This window comes from Elephas maximus, chromosome 4, assembly GCF_024166365.1.
Source record: "Elephas maximus indicus isolate mEleMax1 chromosome 4, mEleMax1 primary haplotype, whole genome shotgun sequence".
Lineage (NCBI taxonomy): Eukaryota > Metazoa > Chordata > Mammalia > Proboscidea > Elephantidae > Elephas > Elephas maximus.
Window position 1 is genome coordinate 139,240,120 of NC_064822.1, and position 14,595 is coordinate 139,254,714.

Below are 14,595 nucleotides of genomic sequence, written 5' to 3' on the forward strand. Positions count from 1 at the left end.
TTTTCTTGTAGATTTTAGAGATTAGACCTTTGTCTGATTTGTAATAGCTAAAATTTTTTTCCCAGTCTCTAAGTTCTCTTTTTAGTCTTTTGGTGAAGTCTTTTGATGAACGTAAGTGTTTAATTTTTAGAAGATCCCAGTTATCTAGCTTATCCTCTGGAGCTTGTGTGTTGTTGGTTTGTATCCTGTTAATGCCGTGTATTAGAGCCTCTAGCATTGATCCTGTTTTTTCTTCTATGAACTTCATATTTTTTGGCTTTATATTTAGGTCTTTGATCCATTTTGAGTTAGTTTTTGTGTATGGTGTGATGTATGGGTTCTGTTTCATTTTTCTGCAGATGGACATCCAGTTTTGCCAGCACCATCTGTTAAAAAGACTGTCTTTTCCCCATTTGATGGACTTTGGGCCCTTGTCGAAGATCAGGTGACCATAGGTGGATGGATTAACATCAGGTTCTCAATTCTGTTCCACTGGTCAATGTATCTGTTGTTGTACCAGTACCAGGCTGGTTTTTATTTTTTTTTATTGTTCTTTAAGTGAAAGTTTACAAATCAAGTTAGTCTCTCATGCAAAAATTTATGTACACCTTGCTCTGTATTCCTAGTTGCCCTCCCCCTAATGAGACAGCACACTCCTTCTCTCCACCCTGTATTCCCTGTGTGAATTCAGCCAACCTCTGTCCCCCTCTGCCTTCTCATCTCCCCTCCAGACAGGAGCTGCCCACATAGTCTCATGTGTCTACTTGAGCCAAGAAACTCACTCCTCACCAGTATCATTTTCTATCTTATAGTCCAGTCCAATCCCTGTCTGAAGAGTTGGCTTTGGGAATGGTTCCAGTCTTGGCTAACAGAAGGTGTGGGGACCATGAACTCTGGGGTCCCTCCTGTCTCAGTCAGACCATTAAGTCTGGTCTTTTTACCAGAATTTGAGGTCTGCATCCTACTGCTCTCCTGCTCCGTTAGGGATTCTCTATTGTGTTCCCTGTCAGGGCAGTCATTGGTTGTAGCTGGGCACCATCTAGTTCTTCTGGTCTCAGGCCGATGTAGTCACTGATTTACGTGACCCTTTTTGTCTCTTGGGCTCATAATTACCTTGTATCTTTGGTGTTCTTCATTTTCCTTTGCTCTGGGTGGGTTGAGACCAGTTGATACATCTTAGGTGGCCACTTGCTGGCGTTTAAGACCCCAGACACCACTTACCAAAGTGGGATGCAGAATGTTTTCTTAACAGATTTTATTATGCCAATTGAGCTACATGTCCCCTGAAACCATGGTCCCCGGACCCCTGCCTCTGCTACTCTGGCCTTCGAAGCATTTGGATTATTCAGGAAACAGCTTTTGGTTTAGTCCAGTTGTGCTGACCTCTCCTGTATTGCGTGTTGTCTTTCGCTTCACCTAAAACAGCTCTTGTTTACTATCTAACTAGTGACTACCCCTCTCCCTCCCTCCTTCACCACCCTCATAACCATTAAAGAATATTTTCTTCTGTGTTTAAACTATTTCTTGAGGTCTTGTAATACTGGTCTCATACAGGATCTGTCCTTTTGCAACTGACTAATTTCACTCAGCATAACGCCTTCCAGATTCCTCCATGTTATGAAATGTTTTATGGATTCATTGTTGTTCTTTATCGATGCATAGTATTCCATTGTGTGATTATGCCATAATTTATTTATCCGTTCATCCGTTGATGGGCACCCTGGTTGCATATATCTTTTTGCTGTTGTAAACAGTGCTGCAGTGAACATGGGTGTGCATATATCTGTTTGGGTAAAGGCTGTTATTTTTCTAGGGTATATTCCAAGGAATGGGATCGCTGGATTGTACGGTAGTTCCACTTCTAGCTTTTCTTCTAGGTTTTAAATTTGTTGGAGTATAGTTTTTCATAATACTCTCTTTTGATCCTCTTTATTTCAGTTGGGTCTGTTGCGATGTCCCCTATTTCATATCTTACTTGGGTTGTTTGCACTCTCTCTTTTGTCAATTTGGCCAGTGCTTTTGTTGATCCTTTCGAAGGACCAACTCTGGTTTCTTTCGAAGGACCAACTCTGGTTTTGTTGATTCTTTCTATTGTTTTTCTCTTCTCTATTTCATTTATTTCTGCTCTGATCTTTATTATTTCCTTTCTTCTGGTGGCTGTGGGCTTCTTTTGTGGTTCTCTATTTGTTCAGGTTGTGTAGCTAATGTTTTGATTTTGTCCCTTCTTTCTTGATGTGTGCATCTGTTGCTATAATGCCTTTGCTGTATCCCAGATTTTTTGGTACGATGTGTTTTCATTTTCGTTTGTTTCCGGGAATTTTTTGATTCAATTTCTAATTTCTTCTATTACCCAGTGGTTTTCGAGCAGGGTGTTTTTCAGTTTCCATGTAATTGATTTTTTTTTCCTTATTCTTCATGTTGTTAATTTCCACTTTGAAGGCATTGTGGTCAGAAAAGATACTTTGTATTATCTCAGTGTCTTGGATTTTGTTGAGGGTTGCTCTGTGGCCTAAGATGTAGTCTATTCTGGAGAACATTCCATGTGCATTGGAAAAGAATCTGTACTTTGCAGCTGTCGGGTGAAGTGTTCTTTATGTGTCTATGAGGTCAAGTTGGCTGACTGTGCTCTTTAGCTTTTGTGTATCTTTGTTGAGTTTCTTTCTAGATGTTCTGTCCTTCACCGAGAGTGGTGTGTTGAAGTCTTCTATTATGGTGAAACTTTTTTTTTCATAGCTGTTGAAGTCTGTTTTATGTATTTTGGAGCCCTGTCACTGGGTGTGTAGATGTTTATTGTGGTTAAGTCTTCATGATGGATCGTCCCTTTAGTCATTATATAGTGCCTTTCTTTGTCTTTTACGTTAGATTTTGTTTTAAAGTCTATTTTATCTTAGATTAGTATTGCCACTCCTGCTCTTTTTTGGTAGTTATTTGCATGATGTACTTTTTTCCATCCTTTGTTTTTTAGTAAATTTACTTCTTCGTTTCTAAGCTGTATCTCTTGTAGATAGCATATTGATGGATCCTGTGTTTTTTTTTTTTTTTTTAAACCGTTCTGTCACTCTGTGTCTCTTTATGGATGTGTTTAGGCCATTTACATTCAGTGAATTATTGATAGGCGTGAGTTTATTGCTATCATTTTGTAGTGCTTTTTTGTGGTGCTAACATTTTCTTTGTTCCTCTTACTCTCCTGTGCTGAGTTCCTTTTGTTTGTGGATTTCTTTTTCATTTCTTTTGTTTTTATTGAGACTTAATGTTTTTTCTTCTTTATTTTGATGAATAGGTTTGTTAACTTTCTTTGTGATTACCTTGAAATTTACCCTTATCTTCCCAGGTTTGAACCAGTCTATTATGAATTGGTATTGCCTTGCCGTACTCTCCATTAGAAAGTTCTATACCTGCACCGTTTATTCCCTCTTTTATTGTTCTGACGTTGTTGTCATTTACAGATTAACCTCCCTGGTTCCCTGTTACAGTTCTTTTGGTTTTGGATAGTCCTTGAGAATTCATTTCTTACATTGGTACTGGCTGGTAAAATCTTGCATCCTAGATTCAGGCGGTGGTCTGATGTTTTTTGTTCTGAGACCAAAAGGCTCCCTTTAATAATTCTTATAGGTTTGGTTTTTACATATTCCCTTAATTTCTGCTTATCTGGAAATGTCCTAATTTCACCATCATATTTGAATGAAAGTTTTGCAGGATATATTATTCATGATTGGCAGTTTTTTTCTTTGAAGGTTGTATGTATGTTATCCGATTGCCTTCTCACCTGCATGCTTTGTGTTAAATAATTAGAGCTTAGCCTTATTGTTTCTCCTCTGTATGTGATCTTTTGTTTTTCTCAACTTGCTTTCAGGATTTTTTCTTTGTCTTTGGTTTTAGCGAGTGTGATTATCATAGGCCTTGGTGTTTTTCTTTTGGGGCCTATCCTATATGGGGTTCGTTGAGCTTCTTGGATGGTCAGCTATCCATCATTCATGATATTACAGAGGTTTTCTGTCAGCAGTACTTCAGTGATCATCTGTGTGTTTCCATTTTTCTCTCCCTGTTCTGGAATTCTGATCACTTGCAGATTTTTGCTTTTGATTGTATCCCACATCATTCTCAGGGTTTCCTCATTTTTCTTTGTTCTTTTTTTCTAATATTTCCTCAGACAGAATTGTACCCAAGTGTTTATCTTCAATTCTGCTGATCCTGTCATCCATCATTTGAAACTGCTCCTCAGTGTGTCTTTGACGCTATTGCTGAAATCTTGTTCTTTATCTTTTGGATTTCTAATTGTTGTTTTTATATAATTTCTAGTTTTGAATTTATTTTGGCATTTTGTTCCTGTATTATTTTCCTGAATTCTTCCGTTTTTTGGTCTGTATTTTCCATGAATTTGCCTTTTTCCATAAATTTATCTATTTTTTTCCTTATTTTTGTCTGCGCTTTGCTTCAACTCTTAGGTAGCTCTGAAGATTAGAGATTTGAATTCCCTGTCAGGTAGTTCTAGTGCCTTTTCTTCTACTGGAAATTTATCTGGTGTTTTATTTTGGGTGCCTGCTGGAACCATCCTGTCTTTTTTTTTTTTTTTAATATGTTTTGATATTGTCTGCTATCTTTGGGACATTCAGTAGTTATTTCTTTTGTTTCTTGATTGTAGATTTGTTTTGTCCTGTATTTTGTTTTGTTTTGTTTTATTGGGTTATATCTCTGTGTTCTTTGCTTGTCTGTAGCTGCAATACTTTTCACCTGCTTGTCCAATGGATGGGGTCAGTCACTCAGCTATGGTGCAGCAGGGCAGGTCCAGCTGAAGGGGAGGGGCAGGAATGGGTTGTTTTTGGCATGTATTGGGGCCAACAGGGCAGGCCAGGCATCAGTGCTAGACAAGATCCCGTAGGCTGTTCCTTTGCTGCTTGGAGGTGTGATGTTCAGTGCATGGGGTAGGTAGGCAGGAAGGAGGTGGGAGGCTGTGATATATGGAGCTAATATGAGTATGGGAAAGAGGAGAGAGAAACAGGAGCCAAAAACAAACAAATGGAAAAAAAAAGAGTCTAAAGGGATCTTGCTGTTGGAGTGGAGAGATGAGAAACAGAAATGGAGAAAAGCAAAAAGGAAAAAAAGAGGGAAAAAGGAAAGAAATTAACTAAATAAAAATTTGGAAAAGAAAAAAAAAAAAGATTAAAAGAAAAGCCCCTGGGGTACCACCAGTGTGGCCGCAAAGACCAGGTAAGTCTCCCAGGTTGTGCAGTATAGCCTGGCTAGAGGGGGTATAGATGTCACACAGCACCAGGTATTCAGGAGATAGGAAAAGAAGGTAAGTTTGGACAGATGAGAACTGAGAAATGAAGACAAACAGAGAGGGAAAAAGAGAGAAGGAAAAAAAAAAGGGAAGAAAGGGGAAAAAAAAGAAATGCCCCAGGGATCCTGCCTATGCCCCTAGGTAGATTAGGGGAGTGGCTCCTAAGCCATGCTGTGCAGCTAGAAGGGGCTGCCAAGTATGAAAAGAGAAGGAAAACAAACAAAACAAATAAAAGAAAGCAAAAAAAAAAAAAAAGCCCTAAGGATCCCACCAGTATAGTGTTGCAGTCCAGGGGAGTGGTTCCCCAGCTGAGTGGAGCTTCACAGCCTTTCAAGAAGAAGCAAAGATGGCACATGGAACCAGGTGTTTAAGACAAAGGAGGGGGAGGTGGTAGGAGGCACGGAAGAAACCAAAAGAGATGGAAAAAAGCAATGCCAGCTCCGGAATCTGGCCAGCGTGGGCGAGGCGAACCCAGGCTGCCCCTGCCGGAAGCAGTTGCCTTCTGGCCAAGAAACTGCAGCTGGCAGGAAGCAGAGGAGGCCAAAGGGGGAGGGGAGGAAAGGTGGGGGTTAGGAAAGCGTGTATTACTCATTACCAGATGCTCTGCCTCCTGCTGGGAACTTCGTGAAGCTGCTTTCCCGTACTCCCTGTCCACCGATCTGTGATGTGGGTGGGGCAAATCAAAGCGGCACAGATGCTTCACTTCCTTGCCAGCCAAGCTACCGCAGCCAGCCAGTTAGGAAGCTTGGAGGTGGAGCAGCGGTGTGAGGATGGGAGGTGGGAAAGCATGTATCACTGGTTACTGGGCGCTCTGTCTCTTGCTGGGAGCTCCATGAAGCTGCTTTCCTGTGCTCCCTGTCAGCTGATCTCCGACAGGAGTCCAAGATGGCGAATTTGGGCTGCATTAGCTAAGGAACCTCTACATGTATCTCCTTGATCTCAGTCCTCTGTCAGTTTCTTATTCCATTCGGTGTTTGGCTGAGTTCTTTTTCTCTTCATTTGAAACTTTGGGTTTCAGGAATGATGTTTGTCTCTGTTTTACTTAGTTTTTTGGGTCTTTGCTGTGGAGGGACGGTGTGGTGCTTCTGTCTATGGCACCATGTTTTATTTATTAAAAAAAAATCTTTTTTAAAGCAAAAAGGAAGGTTTTATTTGGCATATATAAAGAGCAAAAGTAGAAAATGGACAAGCATGCTGCTAGAGCCATGTCTGCCTGAGTCTGAGGAAATAGTACAGAATAGACAAAAGTGGAAGAACAGACAAGCATGCTGCCAGAGTCATGTCTGCCCAAGTCCAAGAATATTACAGAATAGGCAAGAATGGGAAAATGGACAAGCATGCTGCTGGAGCCATGTCTGTCCTCGTCCAAGGAATGTTACAGAGTCATCAGTATAAACATTATAAATCGGCAAAATCTTTGAAAGTTTCACTTTTTCACAGATTGGCTAGAAACTACTTAATCATTGTCATTCTACATTTTGAATTGTCTTTCTTAATAATCATTGGTATAGATTTTAGTAATGACAGTCAGGAGGGTCTTCGTTGGCTGGACAAATCTTCTGTTCACTAAATGCTCATAGAAAAAGATGAGTGGAAAGTATGTGGGGTCATTTGTGCTCTGTCTATGATTTATTTATGTGTAAGTTTCCCTAAAAGATGTTTTCTGAGATTGTCCTACCTATTGTCTATACCTTAGGGCCCAGTTGATGTGTCCTTGTGAGTCCTTCTATGTTCAAGGACAGGGAATAATCGCTCTGATACTATCTCCTAAATCATTCTCTCGTTTTGATCAGAGGTTAGAGATGACACATTGATAATCTGTGGATTTAGTCAGGCTCCTAGATGGTGACCATGGCAGGCTCTTTAAATTCAGGGTACCAGTTTTCTAACAGATGCCATCTGGTTCTTCACTAGGATCTTAAGTAAGAGCAACGTTCTCATCAATTGCATTGCCAAAATGAGCAGACTCAATATACATCAACGTTTCAGTCCGAGGCCTTCCTTTGCCTTTTAGGTGTGTCAGACAATGGAAGATAAGCTTTATCATGCTTAATACTATCAGATGCAGGCAAAGAATATTACTATTCCTTGCCGTAGTGATCTAGCCCATGTATTTACTCCTGATTGTAATCAACCTGGTTGTAAGAGTGTTAGTGTGTAAACAAATAGCTTGCTGTCTAATTCTATGTATTCCCTGTTCTACTTCTCCTGTGTTATTTATCCAAATGCAACCAGAGGTATTTGCTATAGTACAGCCTATACTTTTTTCAGCTGATAAAAATCTAAGGCTATTCTGTTATCTCGTGTCACCTTGGCTAGTGAGGTCAGAGATCGCTGTCGTGTTTCCATCACGTTAGCAATTTTGTCTGCTATTTGTCCCATACTGATTGATAAATTTCTTAAAGATTTCTATAATCCAACTATACCATAAATAGGAATTAAAGCTACCAACCCCACCCTGAGTGTTGGACCAATGGGTTTTCTCCTGACTTTCATTTTTCAAATGTGTAACAATTTAACATTACCTTTCCAATATTTACTAACTTCATTACTATGAATATCTAAAGGTAATCCTAAAATTCTCAAAGTGCCTTACTCATGCATTCACCAGGAATCTAAACAGTAAATTGCCCAGGTAAGTTCACTGTCAGTTGGAAAGGGATCATCTAAAACTAGTATAGTTGGATCCACCACACAGAGACATAAGGTGTACACCAAGTTTGTCTAGAGAAAAGAGAAGGTATAGAAAAACTTACATGTGACAGCCAAGTTTCCATTAGAAAATTCATGATTAACAAGATAATGCAGGATGGACCTCTCCTGTTGGAGGTCTTCAGTTAATCTGTTCAATGTACTAAGTGTTCTTCCCAAGGGCAAGCTGCCCCTCCTTGGTTTACCTATTAACAGTCATGAGTCACTTTTTCAGAAGCAGAAGTGAAATCTAAGACAAAATGGAGTGTGAGCCTTGAGGATGATCTCCTTTGAGAACCTAGTTTCTCTAAGATACGTAATTTTCTGCATAGCAAGGGGGTGACAGTTTGATTACAAACATTAGGTACTTCTGTCTTGAAGACTAAATAAACTAATTACCGATTTACCTTAAACATAACTCCAGTCTGATCTTTGGAGTCAGTTTCTCAAAACAGACTGAATTCTTAAAAAAAAACAAAACAGAATGCCCAAAGCAAAACAGTCTTACTAGTTTATCAGGACCTTTGTACTTTCAGGAACCAGTTTTTTTTTTTTCCCCCTCATCGTTTGGGTTCCAAAAGGGCACCCGAAGGCAATAGCCTGTGTGGGTTACCCTAACCTCCACGAAAGCCAGAGATCTGGATTCCAGGAGAATTACAACTCTCTTGTCATTCTTTTCTTTGGATCATGATTTTGGCATAGAATCTTTGATCAGAAGAAGCATTCAATAATGGTAGTTGGGCACCAACTGGTTTTTAAGATCCCAGGCACCACACAGCAAATGAGGAGGTAGAACAGAAACGCTAACAGTAGTATTAGGCCAATTGTCTGAAATAAGCAATGAAACCATGACCCTAAGGTTTTTGAACTCAGGAAACAAATCTTATGAGATATCTGTTTATACATAAGCAGCATCGGTAATTGCTTTTCATGTGCCTCAGCAGCAACTATATTCTGCAGAATCTCAGATTGCCTATTTATGTAAGTACAGCAACATTTATCTATTAAGGCATCAATTGTTCCTTGGGAGACTGATAGGAAATCTAATGCTATTTTGTAAAATCATAGCTCGAACTTCAGACACTTATCTGGTTGTGATAGTTACAACTTTGCTAAGCTTACCAACAGGAACTTCTAATTCAAGAGTTACAGTATCTAACCCTATTGGTTAGATAATTTAGGAGAAAAGAAGAAAATGTTTTTTTTTTCTTATATCCAGAAAGTAGGACTTTAAAACATCAGCAGTATTCCCACATGAAACCCATAGTGATCCTTTAGTTTACTTGGCCTTATGTAGTTGATTTCTGTTCCACTTGATTCTGGATCACCCACAGTCTGTGAATCTGTTAGCTTCTGGATATGAGTTCTGGAAATCTTGATTCAGTCTAGTCGTAGCCCTTTTCACAAATCCAATACAGCCCATCTTTTTGTTCAGATATTTTGGTCAAATGTTTTCAGTAAATCAGCAAAGTAAAAATTTATCTGAATAGTAATAAAAACTTTAGAGGTAAATGATGTGAATTCTCCAGTTGAACCATTGGCTTTGATGATGCCTGTTGGTATCGAAGGGACATCTACATTTAAATTTTAATTAAATTACTGAGAAGAACTCGTTATTCATTCTTAGTAGTCACATTTGAAGTGCACAATAGCTGCATATGGTTAGTTGCTATAGATTCTGTGGATATGAGCATTCCTGTCTTTAGAGAAAGTTCTACTTCATAAGGTTGACCTAAATAAATGCCAGTTTGGCAAAGGTGATAGTCATTCCTGGTTAAAATGTTTGACTAAATTAGAACTAGAAGGAAACTTTCTTAAGTTGAGAAATAGTGTTTATAAGAAACCTGTGGTAAATATCTTACTTTGTGCAGAAACATAAGTGGTATTTCTGTTATATTCAAGAGAAGGGGTGACCATCACAAACTATCACGATTGTGTCTGTTAGCATTAGGTTTGGTTGTGATTGAAGAACAAATTTATTTCTCTTTCTTATTCCAGAAGTCTGGCAGAAGGCAGACAAAGTTGATAAAGTGGCTACACTCTATGGCCTCTTCACGGACCCAGGTTCATTCCGTCACTCCTAGGCTCCGGTCCTCATTCTCATATTTCAAGATAACAACTAATTCCAGGTATAATATCTATGTAGGCAGAAGGATGGGGAAAAGGACTATAGACAAAGAAGAAAGGAGGCCAATGTGGCAACTACTGTTTTTAAAGAATGCTTGTGGACGTTACCACATGAAGCTTCTGATGACATTGGCCGGTACTTGGTCGTGTACACTTTGCTGCAAGGAATGCTGGGAAATGTAGTATTTATTCTGGGAAGCCATGTGCTCATCCAAAAATTAGCATTTTCTATGAGTGAAGAGGGGAGTGGGTACTGGGGGACAGCTAATACTTTATTCTTTACCACTGTATTTAATATTGTGCTGGAGGCTTTAATCAAACCAATTAAATGAGAAAACAAAAAGTACAAATACTGGAAAGAAACAGTTATTTTTTTTTTTCATAATACATAATTAAATGCCTAAAAGTCCAATTGATTCAACTGAAAACCTATTAGAAATGAATAAGAGAATTCAGTAAGCTGTGGGAAACAAGATACAAAAGTTAAGAGCTTCCGATTGATGTTTTATGCTGTGAGAGACAGAAAATATGATGAAAGATATGGAAATAAAAATATAATGCCTATGGATAAATTTAGCAAGAACTGTGTGAAATGTAAATGAAGAAAAACAATATTTTATTGCAGTGCATAAAAAGATTTAGATAAATGAAGAATCACAGAATGTTCCTTGATGGGATGATTCAATGTTGTAAAGACATCAGTTCTTCCCAAATCTCTAAATTTAATGCAATTCCATTCAAGATATGCATTTTAACTTAACAGGTAAATGATGGAGATTATCTCTAAGATTGACTCTGTGAGAATAGCAAGGAAACTGAAAAAGAGCAATGAGGGGCATGTTCTTTAGCAGATGTCAAAATGTACTATAAAGCTGCAATAATTAAAAGTGTGGTACCAGCTCAGGGATTGTAAATGGACAGAATAGAGTTCAGGGCAAGGTATATTCAGCAACTGAGCACATGTAGTATGTGGTAGAGTACACAAATTCTGGAGTCACACTGCCAAGGTTCAAATCATAGCTTTGCTGCTTAATGCCTGTGACCTTGGGCCAGATATTAAGCCCTCTATATTTTTAATTTCTTGTCATAAAATGGGAATAAGGTGGTCCATAGGTCATAGAGTTCCTGTAAGGGCCATATATGTAAAGCATTTAGAACAATGCCTAGCTTGTTGTAAGCACTATGAAAGTGTTAGCTGTTATTAATGCTGGAATTGAATATATGATAAAAAAAAAAAAAGGTGCCATTAAAGTCATTGCGGAAAGGATGTATTATTTAATGCATGGCTTTGGAGCAATTGGCTTACTATTTGAAAAGAAAGAAAAAAGAATGGAAGGAAAGAAGGAAAGGAAAGAAGAAAAAAAGGAAATTAGAACTCTAGCTCATATTCATCATAAAAATGAATTAAATAATTATTAAAAAGCTCCATAAAAGTATTAGAAAATGAAGAATTAAAAAATACTGTCAACATGTGGAAGGTCTTTTAATGTATTATTCTTATTTTTTTCCATGATAACAATGCAACCAGCCATAAAAAAAAAAAAAAAGTTAGATTTCACTGACAATCAAAAAGGAAGTTGAGATAGAGTAATGGGCTGGGGGTTGGTGGTACGAAACAGTGATTGGGCAGGTGAGAGATGGTGGATCAGGAAAACAGTTTATTTAAATATTAAAATTTTCATGTCCAGTTTCTTCTGTATATTGTGCCACATATATTGTTTATTTATTTTGAAATGCTGATTTTGGTAGCAGAAAATATCACTGAACATAATAGATTTTACTTTTTTAATTTTCAGGGATACTTCCAGCAAGTCAGTTTTAAACGATGGCTTCTACTTTGAGCGGTGTATTGAATAGATGCTTGTAGTTTTAAAAACAAGGTGATAATGATGGAGAAGACATAACTGTTGTAAGTCTCTTATGTATAAGATAGCAATATTAGAACAGCTTGGCCATTCCAGATTATAAATTGGAAGTAAGTCGTTTTGTTGAAAGAATGCAGCATTTTTTTTTCCAACATCATTAGTTTTATAATGCACATTTAATCTAAAATGATTGCAACTCTCCATCTTTTTTAGCTTTATAGAAAAATATACATTTAGAAAATTATGTAAGTATAAAAAGTTATAGTAAAAGGGCAGAACTTAATATTGCATTACATATACACTATTCCTTATGAGGAAGAGAGCTGTAAAATGTAAATTTCTAGAGGGCACAGTTTTTATGCAAAAAAAAAATGTATGATTGAAACAGAAAATAGCTACTGATTTTTTAATGTAGAGACTTTCAGGTTTATTATGTCAGTCTGGCTGCTACCCAGATTGTGCAATATTCAAAGCTCTGAGTTAAGACTCTATAAAATATAATTGTAATGACATACAACAAAAATGATCTTTATAGAAAAAAACCTGATGACTTTTAATTTTTTATTCCCAAATACTCAAGAGTTTGAATCCCATGTGAAACATAAATGGATTCTATATTTCACTTAAAAATGCCCTCTGAGAATTATTGGAGCATCAAAGTGACTGTAGCTGCTAGTAGGTATTTTCTTTAGCTCCACAACATGAAAGACACTAATTTAAAAAAAAGTTATAAGCAAAACACTTATGCGTATTTGATACTCTTTGTTTTATGAAAGGATACACACAAGTCTTTTTCCCCTCTTCAGGATGATTTTTAAAGCTTTGCACATAGTTCATTCCCTGTGAGTTCTAAAGGAAAAGAATTAAGCACCTAGTGTCTCTAATTAAATCAGTTGATTTATTAATGCCTGTCTGAGAAGCATTGCTTTTTCCCACACAAATTAGACACCCACTGGTGATGTGGTTATCCTATTCATCCCTTCTCTCTCCGCCTTCCTCTTCCAAATGTATAGAAGTTTTCACAGCATGGGTCACGTCATGGTAAACACTGTGGCAGTTGTTATTGTTTTTGTGTTAGAGGAAGTGTTCATTTCTTCAGCATTTTAGACCTGCTTCCCAGGGCTTGACACTCTTAAACTTATATCCAGGTATTTATTTGGAGGGTTGTGTGTATTGTGGTCACTTCTATTTTTTCAAAGAAATGGGAAACTAACAGGGATGAATGGATGTGAGCACTTCCCCCCAACCCCCATCTCTAACCTTTCTCCAGACAGTAAACATTATAGTGGTAATTAAACTCCCACCTCCTCTGTGACTCCGTTGCAGAGATTGCACCTGGACACTGCTTAAAGCGTTGCCTACCAACCTCCAGCTCCCATGGTCTTCAAGATAATACTGCCACTGGCCAGTATTGTTATAACCCCTGGCAAACCATTCCTCTTCCACCTTTAAGCAATTCCCCCTTGCCTTTTAGACTCTACTTTCTGTCCATACCACCATCTAACGTCCTTCTGACTGTCATCTAATCTAACTCATTACTCCGCATTTGTTGGAGATATTGCCATCTGGATGATAGATAGTCTTCCAAGTCATGCCATGATTCTGGGTAACTTTATGATCTATGTGGATAAGTGCAACACTTTGGTCTCAAACCTCTTGACCTCCACATATTCCCACTACCTACATGTCTTCTTGCTGGACCCAGTCGGCACTACCTCTGAAATCTTTAGCTCAGTCTCTGTCACTAACTTTCAGTCACCCAAAACCTGATCCATCGCTTATTCCTCTTTTCTATCCTTTCATCCTACCCTCTTAATTTAGTTCTCCGCTGAAGTCTTAACATGCCCACATCTCTTCTATATAAAAAAACTTCATCTCTGACCACCAAAAGTCTAACTCTAGCTGCTTCCTTATTTCTCCTATTCCCACTCTTAACTGCATCCTTCTATCTTCCATTCCCATCTGAGTCAAGCACCTCATGAGAATTGTCTTTGTGTTCTCTTCCTTCACTCATTCTTCAGGATTCAGGCTGCTGATATGCCCAAGTCAATGAAAATGCCTTGGCCGTCGCCTCTTAATATTTCATTCTAATGGACTCTTTCCATACTTTTTTGTAGTTAATATCCCCACAGTATTTGGCCCACACTCAACTTTCCTTCTTTGGCTTCTATGGCTTCGTCCTCTCACCATCATCTTATGATTTCTTTCTAGTCTCCGATGCCAGTTCCTTCTTGTGTTCCACCCGGAAATGTAGGCAATCTGTTTGTGATCTCTTCTTATTGTACATGCTCAGCCTGGACTTCTTATTCTCTTCTGTGACTTTCATCTGTAGGCTTAGGATTCGTGAACTCTAAAGAGAAGATAATGAAGAAATAATTATTTTTTAAGTCATGCACCTTGTTCCAAGAATAATTTAATGCTACCAATAAAAAACCAAACCAAACCCATTGCCATCAAGTTGATTCTGCCTCTTAGCAACCTATCAGGATAGAGTAGAACTGCCCCATAGAGTTTCCAAGGAGTGCCTGGTGGAATCGAACTGCTGACCTTTTGATTAGCAGCCATAGCATTTTACCACTATGCCAGAAATTTCAACTGAGTATAAAGTGAGTATGAGACAAAAGAAGAAAGAAAAAGGTGGAAGCAAAATGT

General features: G+C 38.2%; 1 long non-coding RNA gene across 1 annotated transcript in view; it reads left to right on the forward strand.

Moving 5' to 3' along the window:
- The window catches only part of LOC126075830 (uncharacterized), a 29,065-nt gene extending 17,107 nt beyond the window's left edge, over positions 1 to 11,958 (forward strand). The window contains exons 4-5 of the long non-coding RNA XR_007517288.1: positions 9,950 to 10,080; positions 11,875 to 11,958. This is a non-coding gene — a long non-coding RNA (uncharacterized LOC126075830). The remainder of the gene's footprint in view (positions 1 to 9,949; positions 10,081 to 11,874) is intronic.
- Positions 11,959 to 14,595: the final 2,637 nt, after the last annotated feature.